Source organism: Gekko japonicus, unplaced genomic scaffold (genome assembly GCF_001447785.1).
Source record: "Gekko japonicus isolate JY-2015 unplaced genomic scaffold, Gekko_japonicus_V1.1 scaffold86, whole genome shotgun sequence".
Classification (NCBI taxonomy): domain Eukaryota; kingdom Metazoa; phylum Chordata; class Lepidosauria; order Squamata; family Gekkonidae; genus Gekko; species Gekko japonicus.
This window is the reverse complement of record NW_015172005.1, coordinates 1,906,709-1,920,646: the sequence shown is the minus strand read 5'-3', so window position 1 is coordinate 1,920,646 and position 13,938 is coordinate 1,906,709. Positions and strand designations below refer to the sequence as shown.

The 13,938-nt window shown below is 47.2% G+C and overlaps 1 protein-coding gene across 2 annotated transcripts in view; it reads left to right on the top strand.

The window, feature by feature from the left end:
• The first annotated feature begins 4,964 nt into the window (after positions 1-4,964).
• DAB2 (Dab, mitogen-responsive phosphoprotein, homolog 2 (Drosophila)) overlaps positions 4,965-13,938 on the top strand; it is a 43,211-nt gene continuing 34,237 nt past the window's right edge. For both annotated transcript variants that reach the window (XM_015420158.1, XM_015420157.1), the window contains exon 1: positions 4,965-5,120. The gene's annotated coding sequence lies outside the window, so the exon portion shown is untranslated. The remainder of the gene's footprint in view (positions 5,121-13,938) is intronic.

Below are 13,938 nucleotides of genomic sequence, written 5' to 3'. Positions count from 1 at the left end.
GAGCTCCGCTCCTGTGCGCTCCTGCAGGAAATGACCCCTGTGTGTGTGTGTGTGTGTGTGTGTGTGTGTGTATCCTTGAGTCCCAGGGAGAAAAGTGGGCTGTAAATAAACAAATAAAATTCTCTTTGTACGAAACTTCCCAACTGCTCCCTCCCCTCCTACCTGTATCTTCCCCTGAGTTATAAATTCACCGCATCTTAATTGCTCTTACTCATTCAACAAGCCTCTTCTGAAAAATTCCCCTGTATACTAATTTTCTGTAATTATTATTATTATCTGCTTTAAATGCTTTTTAATTGTTTGAAATAAGTGTATCTTTTTTAAAAAAAATCTTGTTATCACACGTAACGTACTATTGATGCATGCTGCACCAGTATCTTATATTCCCCAGTGACAACAGATGGTGCACACAATCCAAATGTACACAAAGCTGCACGGAGACAGTTCCCACTATATTCAGTCAATGTGTGATAGATGGATCATGTCCAGCATGACTGGCTCTTGTTTTGTTTCACTGCAGTCTGAAAACGTGTCAGATCCCCAAACCCATTTTGCAGAAAGAGTTCGTCCATTGGTTTCCATGGGATTACTTTGAAGCAACCTGACCTGGAGAGCCCGGGCCAGCCCTATCTCGTCAGACCTCAGAAGCTAAGCAAGGCTAGTATTTTGATGGGAGACCACCAAGGAATACCAGGGTCATGACGTGGACCTCTGAACGTCTCTTGCCTTGAAAACTCTACGGGGTTGTCATAAGTCAGCTGTGAATTGATGGCAGCAACAACAACTTTGAAGCAACTAGTGAGAGGTTTCCAGTCAGATATTGTACACCAGAATAAAGAGCACACCTTGTTTCCTCATTGCGAGTGATCAAAAATAGTAAATGCAAGTAGGTGATCTTACAAAGGTTTGAGGAATAAACTAGAGGGTGAGTCTGCATACACTCTGCAAATAATGTCTAGCACATTGAGAACTGGGTTTCAGTGTGGGGAACAAGTATTCAGACATGCTATTGTGAGGTCCTTAGACAAGCCTCAGTCCATTGGCTACAAAATAAAAGCAGTTGTTGTGGAAGACAAAATAAAGAGGGAGAGTGGCTATGGCCGAGTGGTGCAGCATCCACTGGACATGCAGCAGGTCCCTGTTTCAGTCCTCAGCATTTCCAGCTACAGAGATCAGGTGGCAGGTGATATGAGAGACCTCTTCCTGAGACCCTGAAGAACTGCTGAGCAGACCATACTGGCCTTCAGGATTCTCTGATTCCGTTTAAGGCAGCTTCAAGCGTTCACTATTGCAAAGTGCATTGTATGTAAGCTCAGCATAAATGAAACATCATTCTGTTTTTTGGACTTGGCTGCCAATCGGACTTTGCATAGAGAGAAGAGGCTGGAATGTTTTAAAAAGGTTGGTAAAAGGGGTAAAAGGCTGAGTTTACTTGTTTTTGGACTGTGCAGAAAATGCTGGAAAATATTGGCTGAGTGGGGACTTCACAAATGATGCATGATATACTTGAATTCAGAGTCATCCAGTGAAGTTGATGGGCAGCAGATTCAGGACGGACATTGTTTTTAGAACTCTGTAATCTGCCTTGAGTCTCAAGGCAGATCATACATGGAGTTAATAAAAAGTAAATAAATAGCTTATGTAAATAATTGCCAGGAGATATGCTGATGGTCACTGGATAAGAGCCAGTTTAGTGTAGTGGTTAGGAGTGTGGACTCTAATCTGGGAGGACCGGGTTTGATTCCCCACTCCTCCACTTGCAGCTGCTGGTGTGACCTTGGGTCAGTTACAAGTTATTTTCAGAGTTGTTCTCTCATGAGCAGTCTTCAAAAGAGCTCTCTCAGCCCCACGTACCTCACAGGGTATCTGCTGAGCGGCTCTGAAACTCCTTTGGGTAGTGATGGGTGGGGTATAAATCCAATCTCCTCTTCTCTTCTTCTTCTAAAATAATTTAAAGCAGAGATTAGACAAATTCAGGAACAACCGTAGCCCACCTCACACAACTGGGATTAAAGATGCAATCCTGGAACTGAAGCCTCACAATTCAAATGGACTCCTGTATAAATGTAGAGTTCTGCACACTGGCGTAGATTGGGCAGAGACTGCATTCGAGGCCAAAGTGTATAGGGTCCAATGATACCATGCCTGCACATGGAACATTTAAACATGATGCTCTATCTACCACAGTTCAAAAGGTTATGCTTAAACTGTGCTCACCTGATGGAAGTCAAGCTAATTGCCTGTTCCTATGTAGGCTTACTTGGAAGTTATCCCCAGTGAGTTCAGCACTGAAATCCTAAGTAAACTTGCTTGGGAATACATTGAACTGAACTCATCAGTTGCCAGTAAATCATTGGCCCACAATCAAATTCTGAAAACAAAACTTGGGTAATCCATTTAATTATAACTAACCCAAATATCACAAAATGGTGTGCAAATTTTGGCATTCTCGCTCTCTCTTAATTAGGCTGGATATCCAGTACAAAAAAAAACATTAAAAATGGGGGGGGGGGCAGAAAAGTCAATCCAGGGCAGGGCAACAAAGCACAAAGCCTGCAGTTCTTGTTTTAAAAGGGAAAATAGATGTGCTGCAGATTAAAATGGAAGAGAAGGTGCTCTGTGCAGAACATCCACTAACTGGTCTCTTCCTGGATTCTTGGATGACACATCAGGCGCCAGGGCATTGGTTGTAATGGTGGATGATCTTTATTTAAAGCTGGATGAGGGTCAGTTGTCCTTGTTGTTACTGCTAGTCCCTTCCGCAGCCTTCGATTCACTTGACCACTCCATTCTTGCTTATTGTCTGGAATATAGAGTTGGTATCAGAGGAGTGACTCTTCAGTGATCTCACACCAGGAAAGCAGGACCCTTGAGATTTATTTATTTATTTATGGACCAACCCTGTCTTATGGGGTGCCTCAAGGTTCCATTTCATTACCCTTGCCTTTCAATATTTATTTTAGGCCACTGAATGTGATCATCTGTAGCTTTCGGATTGGGTGTCCTCAATATGCAGGTGATACCCAGCTCTGCTTTTAGTAATCTAAGTCTCCAGATGCATCTGTCCTGGTCTTGAACCAGGGATTTTAGGCTGTGGTTAATTGGCAGAACAAGCCAAAGCTGAATCCAGACAAGACAGCAGGGATCCTGCTTGGGAAGACAGATGTTTGGGGATGTTTGGTTCCAGTGGTGGAGGTGTGGAGTTGGCATCTAAAAGAGCAGGTTAAGAGCTTGGGGGTTCTTCTGGACCCTGCCTTACTATCTGAAAGGATAGTTGGTGGAGTAGCCAAGAGTGGTCTCTAACTTCTTAGGCTCAGCTGGCCTCACCACACTAATCCGTGCATTTGTAACTTTGCGGATGGACTACTGTAATGCCCTCTATGTTGGGCTGCCCTTGAAGACAACTCAGATATTGCAACTGGTTAAGAATGGGACAACCCAGCTGTTGCCAGGGCTGCTCACTGGGGCGCACATCTTGCCAATTTTTAAAAAGCTTCATTAGCTGCCAGTTTATTTCCCAGGGCAATTAACTGTACTAGCTATGACCTTTAAAGCTCTTCATGTTCCCTCTAAGCTGTGGACTCTTGTGAGCAAAAATTCTACTTTGTGAGCTTCTGGCATTTAAGTTGTGAGTGAGCAAATTTGGCTACTGCATAAATTAGTTTGCTCTGGAGCCATCCTTCCTGAACTAAGACAAAAATGTGTGAGCCGGAGGCTACAAAACTGTGAGCTAGCTCACACTAACTCAGCTTACGGGGAACCCTGGGACCCACATATTTGAAGGGCTCTCTCTCTTTGTATGTCCCTGTGAACCAGCTCCGGTCTTTAGATTGCCACTTTCTGGTTGTTCCCTCAGAAACTGGGGGCCACCCAGACAAATGAGGGCCCATGACGTTTCTGTCTTTGCTCACATTCTGTGGAATGGGCCTCCTAAAGAGGTGAGGAGAGGAACACCATCTTTGGAAACTTTTTGGAGATGCTCTATTAGGAAGATTGCTTTATTCAGGGTAGTTGCAGGCAGGGAGGAAAGTTGACATAGTATAGCCCACCCTCATCAGATCTTGGAACTTAAGCAGGGTTGGTACTTGGGAGCCCCCCCAGTAAAATTCAGCATGGGAAGGCAATGACAAACCACCTCTACTTCTCACCTGCCTTGAAAACACTTTACATACAAATAGCAGGCAGTTTATGAGACTGGGGGAAACTAGGGGAGTCCCTGTTTCAATTATGCATTGTAAATCACCTTGTGCCGTGGGGAAAGGTGAGGTATAAATGTACAAATGATTCTACGCACTTGCCTTCTGAGGTGACGGCTGCATCTTGAGTCCCAATCCTTCACCCAATCAGTAATGAAATTCCAGTGAATCAAGAACCGTGGAACACTATGGGAGCAAGCCTAACCAGAACTACTCAGAAGTAAGACACGCATTACTCAATGGGGCATGGTTCCTTCGGAGTGTCTTTAGGATTGCCACCTGTGAAGCCCTTGTTACAGAAAGTGTGCAGTATGTGTGTGTGTGTATATTTAAAAACCACATATAAATAAAGACTAATTGCTTGAGGATAAAGTAAGGGTCCCAGCCATGAAAACAAACGACCCGTGGAGTCAGTGCCATAGAAAACCCACAAAATGCTGCACTGTCGCCCTCCCTTACTCCAATAGCTTTTGAGGAATGAGACACGCGTGCGGTACCAGTCCGGCCTCATTCATGGAGGTGGGGCGGGAGAATCTCTTCCTCCCCGAGGCCTCGGCCGTATCCTGACTGCCCCCACCCACTCACTCCCCCACTCCCCCACCCACTCACTCGTGCTTTAGGATCCGCGCACGCCGCCGAGCGGCCTCCCACGCGCCCGCCCGGGACGGAAGGAGTTAAGTTTGGAAGCCCCAGACACGTTGAGGGGGAGTAGCCAAAGCCGAGGCAGCAAAAACATCACAGCGCATTCCTGGGCAGCGCTCAGCTGCCAGCATCTGATTAAAACCATCTCTCTCGCTGTGAGTGGCTAGCTGCGCCGCGGAAGGGTCGAGCGCGACGGAATATTTAACCGGGCCGACGGTGTCGGCTCATTCGCCGGCTGCGGTGGTGGAAGGATCATGCACGAAGCGGCACGGATCTAGTCTCGTGAGTAGCTCCAGCAGGGGAGGGGAGACGGCGGCGGGCGAAGAGAGGCTCTTTGGAGGCTGCTTGAGGCGGGTTAGGCGGCCGGTCCGGCGTTGGAGCGACGCGCGCACGGGCTTCTCCGCCGCAAATCATCCATTGGCACCGGCGGCGTTCCAGAATGATTCGGATTAAGCGCTTGAGCGTGGCTGTCTCTTGGAGCCTCTCGGCGTCTCGTAGGCTGTCGGGACACGGTTTTTATTAATCCCGTGGCCCAATTGTGGTCATATGGGGCCAGTTTCCTCTCTGGAAGATGTGCCAAGCTTCGGAGAAACTGATATCTCAAGCAGTGCTGTTTTCGGGGCTAGTACAGAAGCGGGGGCATTTTCTTGTGGGAATAAGCGGCTTAGTGTGCCCGATTTTTTTTTTCTGTCCAAAATCCTTACTTTCCAACCTAGAATGCTGAGTAATGGTCTCAGTTGGCTGACATGGATTATAAATATCTAAATCTCATTTTCCTTCCACGTCTTAAAAAAATCTCCTCCCGAAAAGCTTTTAAAGGATTCCAATAACCCATCTCTACCTTGAGTGGTGGGGGAGAGAAATGGGAGAATGAATGGGGGTGGGTGGGTATTTTAGTAGTGCCAGTGGTAAATGAGATGCTGCGTGTCTGGGTAGTGGTGGTGTAGGAAACTTGGCCTGAGGGAAGATGTCCTAGTTAAAACAAAAAAAACGAGATGGAAAATCCCACCCTGAACCAGGGCTCTGGCTCTCCTCGGTGGAAGCTGGAGAAGCTGAAGAAAAATAAACAAGACTTCCATAGGGAGGACTTGAGTAAGGCAGGCAGTATATATGCAAACAATAAATCTTTCCCTTTGCAGAAATGGCTTCCCTAAAGAAATTGGTCTGGGCCTGTTAAAGACAGCCGTTAATAAAAAAAAGAGAAGGCCATATGAAAAGCCTGTAAATTTAGAACTAGAGACCTAACATTGTGGTATCATTAAGAACAGTGTGGTGTAATGGTTAGAGCATTACACTCTGAGCTAGGAGACCCAAGCCATGACAGCCAGTGGCGTGTAGTGAGCAGGGTGTCAGACCAGTGCCTGGAACATTCCCAGTTCAAATCCCTACTTCACCATGGAGCCTTTTCGGGTGACCTTTGGCCAGTCAGAAGCTCAGGATAAAATGAAGGGGAGAAGAACGATGGGAGCTGGTTTGGGCCCTCCCTATTGGGGAGAAACGCAAGATATAAACAAAAGTTTATTCAGCCTGACCTACCTCGCATGGTGGTTGTGAGCTTAACATGGCGGTGCACTGAACAGTATGTGGCCCCCATCTCCTTGGAGGAAGGATGGGATAAAAATGCCCTAGACACTAATTAAATTCTGTAGCCCTTGCTGTAGAATGGTTACGGTGAACCCTGTTGGAAGCTTTGTAGTATCTCCCGGCTTTGCTTGGAGCAGAGCATCCTCCCAGGTGCAAATCATTATTGTAACATCCTCCTTGCAGGAGTGAAAATAAACAGTGGCACACTGAAGTGGGCAGGCAGTAGTAAACTGTCCTTGTAAGGGAAGGGAGGGGGCTGATTCGGTTTTACTCTTTAGCTTGTGGTTAGCCATGGTGGCTGGGGGATCATCCTGAGACCTCATTGCTTGCAGGGTGGTTTGGCAGTCCTTAATTAACTGGGAAGGCCGCCGGAGCTCATCTGAGTCCATCCCCTTTCTCCTCCTCTCCCCCCAAAGTGTTCTGTGTTCGCAGTGGGACTCCTTCTTAAAGGATCTGTAACCGGTGGGATCTGGAGGCTGGGCTTTGACAAACTGCAGGAAAGAACTGAGGTCAGGAGTTTCTGGAAAGGTATCCATTTGAGGCTTCAAGCTGAGAAAGAGCATCTCCCAAGGGTATCTGAAAGGTGTAGAATTAATATTTGCCAAGTGAGGCACGCTCTGTTTAATAGGGCTTCCACCTTTCTGACTGCCACTGTTCTGTGCCTTTAAGAGCAGCTGAACTTCACCAAGCTGCCACAGGTGAAGCTTCTCCTGGTGTGCTAAGTGGCAAGGAGAATCTTCACCTGGCTCTTAAAGGCACAGGAATGAAACTGTAGTCACTCTAAGCATGAGGTTTCAATCCATGGTAACGGGGTTTTATAGGAAAAAAAGAGGCAATAAATAGCTTCTGAAGGTTATCTATGTAGGTCATGGGAAATCTCAATATCATTTAAAAAAAATGAGGTCTTCTCATGATGTGAGTTGGATGAAGCTAAGCAGCAGGGCAGGTAAAATGGTCCTCTGAAATAGAAGCAATTTATCATGTGTTTCCGTAGGAGTGTGAAAAGCTGAGTCCTGAATGAATGACTGGCACATAAGTAAAGGGTTTGTAAGCAGGATACACAGAGTAGCTAGGTGTCAGCATGACTTGTGCCAATGGAATAAAAAGGATCCAAAGTAGGCACTGTGGAGGACGGCGGGGATGAGTTCATTTTCTACTCCTACCATAGCCTGTAATTGGCCAAGCAATTTCTTGCTGTGTTCTGGCTTGCTGACAGTCTGAATGGAAGAGTAAATCCTGGCAAGCAGCTGACTTGGCAAAAGCAGTCGCATTGGCTCCCCGGGCAGTGTCTTTTGCCTCTGACTTTTGGAAGACTGCCATGGGTAGAACTTCAACAGGTACAGACTTCCTGGTACAGGTTGATTGATATAGAAGCTCAAGTTTGGAGGGGTTTTTTTGGTAGGACAAGACTGACTTACTCCAAAGCTGGCATGGTGTCGTGGTTAGAATGAAGAGGAAGATTGGGCTTATACCCTGTCCTTTACTGCCTGAAGGAGTCTCAGGGCGGTTTACAATCCCTTCCCCTCCCCACAACAGGCAGCCTGTGAGGTAGGTGGGGCTGAGAGAGCTCTTTGAGAACGGCTCTTGAGAGAATAGCTCTGAAAGAACTAGTGAGGGACCCAAGGCCACACCAGCAGCTGCATGTGGAGAAGTGGGGAATCAAACCTGGTTCTCCCAGATTAGAGTCTGTGTTCTTAACTACTACACCAAACTGGCTCCTGGGATCATCCCGTGATCTAAGGTCCCATGTTTAAATCTCTGTTGTGAGGTTGTGTGGGTTACCTTGGGCCAGTCATTCCCTCACCTAGCCTCCCTTGCAGGAGTCTGGTTATGAGGGTTAAGTAAAGTCCCCATTTGGCATAGTGGTCAGTACTGGACTGGTGTCTAGGAGACCCAGGTTCAAATCCTTAATCTGGCCTGAGGTCACCCAGGACTTGTGACCAGGTGGTTGTGAGGATGAAATGGAGGAGAGAATGAGAAAAACCACTCTGGGTCCCCATTGGAGAGAAAGGTGGAGTATAAATTATGTAAATGCAATAAAATCGAATACAGCATGTAGGGAGAGAAATGTTCTCAACCCCATTGGGTAGAAGTGCATGGTGTAAAATCTAGATGTGCTTCCAATACTAAGTGGGACCTCTTTTCAGAAGAACGTGACCAGGCCTCTCTAGAACTGCTGGACTCTCAATACAATGTGCAGATGTCATTAGGGTTGCCAACCTCCAGGTGGGACCTGGGGATCTCCCGCTTTTACAACTGATCTCCAGCTGACAGAGATCAGCTCCCCTGGAGATAATGGCTGCTCTGAAGGTGGACTCTATGGCATTGTACCATGCCAAGGCCCCTCCCCTCCCTAAACCCCGCCCTTTCCTGGCTCCACCCCCAAAGTCTCCAGGTATTTTCCAATCCAGACCTGGCAACCCTAGCTGTCATTCAAAGGCCCAATTCAGTCATCCAGATAAATTGACCGGTGGAAGGAATTCTTTCAGAGGCATGACGGAGAGCAGCCTGTCAGTGCCGCAAGAAGCCCTTCAGCAGCTTGTTCCAGCTTGCCCCTTGTCCAAGTCCTAGTTCATTTTTGATGTGGTCAGAAGAGGGTTGCCAGCTCGGGGTACTCCTGGAGATTTGGGGGCAGAGCCTGAGAAGGGTGGGACTTGAAGAGGGGGAGGGACCTCAGCAGGGTATAATAACCGAGAATCTGTCCACCGAAGCAGCTGTGTTCTCCAGGGGAACTGACCTTCACAATCCGGAGATGTTGTAATTTGGAAGATATCCAGGCATCCTTCAGAGGCTGGCAGCCCTAGTTCAAAAAGACTGCACGGGGTCCCTTCTGCTGCACTTCTAAAGACACTGCAATGAGCATTGTTGACAGGCATTTATAGAACATGCTGTAAGGAGAAACTGCCTAGCTCGGGTTTGAGTCTATGTAATTGGTGGGTCATTGTGCTGAAATTCACAAATGGAGGAGAAGGAGTAAGTAGTAACTTGGTAGTAACTGTGAGTGGTACTTAGAATATGCCTGGTCCGTGGGGCAAAGGAAGGGCAGGCCCAAAACCTAGACTGAGGATTAGCTACCACTTGTGGAAACTCTTGAAATGAACGGGACTGGGCCCTCCGGTTCTTGAATTCTTTTGAGTAGCTATAACAGGGTGAATAGACAGGGTGGCCTTCTGATGAACTCTCTGCCACTGAATGTGCCACGCCCGGCTATGCAGGGCAGGATAAACTGCCCAGTTGTTTCCAACGGGTGCTGTTAATAGCATTCTTGCACAAATAGGCAATCCGTCAGGTGACGCAAGGAATGCTGTGCTCCCAGAGGAGGTGTGAGGTGATCTTGTGGTTAAGGAAGGTTCCTGGACTGCGTGGCCAACAGGCCCTGTTATCTGCATTTCAGGCTTACTCCTAAAGTAAACTGCGGATTGGGAGCAACTGTTGCAAGGTTCCAGAGGTTAGTGTTGTAAAGTGGAGGCTAGCCGCCCTGAGCCAGCTTCGGCTGGGAGGGCAGAGTAAAAACCTGAAAAATAAATAAAACAAATAAATAGTGTCAAACTAGGATCCGTGAGACCTAGGTTTGAATCCCCACTCGGCCATGGAGGTAGGATTGCCCAACAACCTGGAGAAAAGAAGTCCTGTCTACTTAATAAAGGCTCAGTTACATTTTACTGTTATGTTATTAAAAAGCATCAACTGTGACAATTTCTGCATCTCAAGCCTCTATTAAAGGGGCAGATCGTTTTTTCCCTCCAGGCTGTAGACACCCATTCAGGGTGACTTTGGACAGGTCACCCTCTCGGCCTCACGTCTCTTGCATGGTGACTTAAGTTGGAGAAGGGGTGGACAATTTATAAGCTGCTTTGCATCCCCACTGGGGGGAAAGCAGGATAAAAATATGCTATTGGTTAAGAATTGTGGACTCTTAATCTGGAGAACCGGGTCTGATTCCCCACTCTTCCACATGAAGCCTGCTGGGCCAGTCATGGTTCTTTCAGAACTCTCTCAGCCCTCCCACCTACTTCACAAGGTCCCTGTTGAGGGGAAAGGAAGGGAAGGCGATGGCAAGCTGCCTTGAGACTCCTTGAGGTAGAGGAAAGCAGGATATAAAAGGCAACACTACTTTTCTTAATGAGTCCAGTGTTCCCTCTAAGCTGAGTTAGTGTGAGCTAGCTCACAGGTTTTTAGCCTCCGGCTCACACATTTTTTGTCTTAGCTCAGGAAGGATGGCTCCAGAGCAAACTGATTTATGCAGTAGCCAAATCACTCGCTCACAACTTTAATGGCAGTAGCACACGAAGTAGAATTTTTGCTCACAAGACTCCACAGCTTAGAGGGAACATTGTTAATGACCCGATTATTTTATTTGTTTAATATATAATTTTTAAAAAACGTTTTTATGCTGCCTTTCCACCCAATTAGTGTCCGCAAGGCAGTGAACATTAAAACATTTAAACAATAAAAAAGACAGTTAAAATTTTAAAGTTCAGTTGAAAACATGAAAGGGCACTGGAAGGAGGGCAAGCACTGTTAATTGTGGGGGGTATGCCAGATAAAACAAAAAAGTGTTTGCCTGATAGTGAAAGACACAATAGAGGGAGACAGATGAAGCTCTCTGGGGAGGGAGTTCCAAATGCTTCGGTCACCAAACTTCCCCCTTAAAGGTTAACATTGTAAGCAAATCCTTAAACTAGATACAAAACCAGGCTGCGTCTGGCACGACTGGTATCAAGTGTGGTGGAGTACTTATCTTTGCTGAACAAAGCAAGCTTAAGGCAGTCCATCCCACGCACACGGCTGCCTCTTGCAAGGAGGTAGGCACAGCCTTGACTGGTGCCTTCCTCTTCCAAGGCAGAGCTTAGCTCTGTAGGCTAAGTCGTTTTTTCCTTCAGCACAGAGGGGAAGAATATGGTCTGCATTGCAGCTATAGGGAAACTGTAAGGTAAATGTGTCTTCAGCAGAAGCTCAAGTATTCCATGTCCAAAGACCTGCCAATGCATGAAATGATCTTAAAAGTCAAGTCAGGCAACTGGCTCCCTTCCTCTCACGCTCTGTCCTAGCCACAGTGATCCATGCAATGGTCACATCAAGGCTGAATTACTGTAACTCGCTCTATGTGAGGCTACCCTTAAAGCTGACCCAGAAACTTCAGCTGGTCCAAAACACAGCGGTGTGGGTACTTACAGGTACTCGTATGTCGGCACATATATCCAGCTGGTGCTCTGTCGGCTGCATTGGCTCCCAGCTGAGCACCGGATCCGCTTTAAGGTTCTGGTTTTAATCTTTAAGACCTTTAATGGTCTGGGGCCAACGTACCTACGTGACTCCTCTGCCAGTATGTCCCCTGAATCTGGGAGAACCAGGTTTGATTCCCCACTCCTCCATGTGCAGCTGCTGGTGTGACTTCATGTCAGTCACAAGTTCTCTCAGAGCTGTTCTCTCACGAGCAGTCCTTGAAAGAGCTCTCTCAGCCCCACCTACCTCACATGGTGTCTGTTGTGGGGAGGGGAAGGGAAAGGAGATTGTAAGCTGCTCTGAGACTCCTTTGGGTAGTGAAGGGCGGGGTATTAATCCGATCTCTTCTTCCTCTCTATATTGTAGGCTAGCAGGGGATCTCATAAAGGAAGGAACATACTGGGGGGAAGGAGAAGGATTGTCTGCCTGCAAACTATTCTTCTTCATGCTCCTGGCTTGGAAAAGGCCACTTGTGCTGGCTGGGGTGTTTCACTCCAGTCTTGGTGCTGAGGAAATATTTCTGCCGCCAAAGCATTCTGGGGAGGGGCTGTGGCTCAGAGGCAGAACATTTGCTTAGCATGCAGAATGTCCCAGGTTCAATCCTTGGCACCTCCAACTAAAAGAGACCCCTGGAGGGTTGCCACCAGTCTGAGGAGGCAATACAGACCTTGATGGACCAGTGTAGCAGGTACTCATTTGCATATTAGGCCACACCCCTTAATGTAGCCAATCCTCCAAGAGCTTACAGAGCTCTTCTTCCAGGAGCTACTGTAAGTTCTTGGAGGATTGGCTACATTAGGGGTGTGTCACTTAATATGCAAATGAGTACCTGCTACAAAAAGAGCCCTGCCAGTGGTCTGTTTCAATGTAAGTCCAGTTCATGGGTGGCCCTGTTCATAAAATAAACAGGGTACTCAGACATAGCCCCTGGAGACAAGACACCCTTTTTAAAAGGAAAAGTCTGAATAAAATACTTGGCATGGCTCATACCAAGGCAATAATGACCTCCAGAGCCCAGGTGGGTGTCGGTTAGAACCCCCTTTCTACAGACCAAAGCTTTGTTACCTGTCCTGTTTGGCAGGGGGGGGGGTGAGTCGGAAAGAGCTGTATGAAACTTTGTAACATAATGAAGATTCCTAAAAAGAGGGCCTTTACTGTAGTCTCAACTTGTTAAAACTGGAGAGTGCAGGATTACATAGCTGAGAAGTCAGTAAAGAAAGCAAAATTTAGAAGAGATTAAGACTGCTGCTCCTCATACCTGAAACAGCGTTGGAAGATTAACACACACTTGAACATGTGACACTGCCTTATACTGAATCAGACTCTTGGTCCATCAAAGTCAGTGCTGTCTACTCAGACTGGCAGTGGGTCTCCAAGGTCTCAGGCAGACGTCTTTCACATCACCTACTGCCAGATCTTTTAAGTGGAGATGCTGGGGATTGAACCTGGGACCTTCTGCATGGCAAGCGGATGCTCTGCCACTGAGCCACAGCCCCTTCCCATAAATAGTATCCCAATGTACGGAAGAACTAAGAGTGGCTTACCTAGACCACCTGGGGAGTTTGTATCAGGGCTATCCTGGCCCACACTTCTGTCCCTCATTGTGAGGAAGCAGTCCTAAGCAGAGGTCCACAGTGGCTCAGAGGTTAAGACACTGAGCTGCAGACTGGAAGGTTTGTAGTTTGGCAGTTCAAGACTCTGGTGCCACATGACGGAGTGAGCTCCCGTCTCTGGTCCCAGCTCCTGCCAACCTAGCAGTTCAAAAGCAAGGAATTGCAAGTAGATAAATAGGTACCACTTCGGTGGGAAGGTAACAGCATTCTGTGCACCTTGGCATTTAGTCATGCCAGCCACATGACCACGGAAACGTCTTCAGACAGCGCTGGCTCTTTGGCTTTGAAACTGAGATGAGCACCACCCCCTAGAGTCGGATTGGACTAGCTCTCAAGCAAGGGAAACCTTTACCTTTAAATCCTAAACAGGACTCAGAAATCAGGCCCATGTTACTCAATGGGCCTTACTCCCAGGCAAATGCCCTTAGGATTGCAACCTTTGTAATGCCTCATTCCTCTGCGGTGTCTGGTTGGTCACCAGAAATTCAGATTTTAACTGTGTGATTGCTTCAGTACTGCATGCAAACACAATGTGGCCTGGTTTAACCTGGTCTCTTCCCCATGTTGAATCCAGTTCCATGTTGAGGTTGTAAGAGCCAGGGTTCATGCTGGGCTGACAGTAGAAAAGTGTGAGAGTCCAGTAGCACCTTAAAGAGGCAGTCCGACCTGTATTTCCT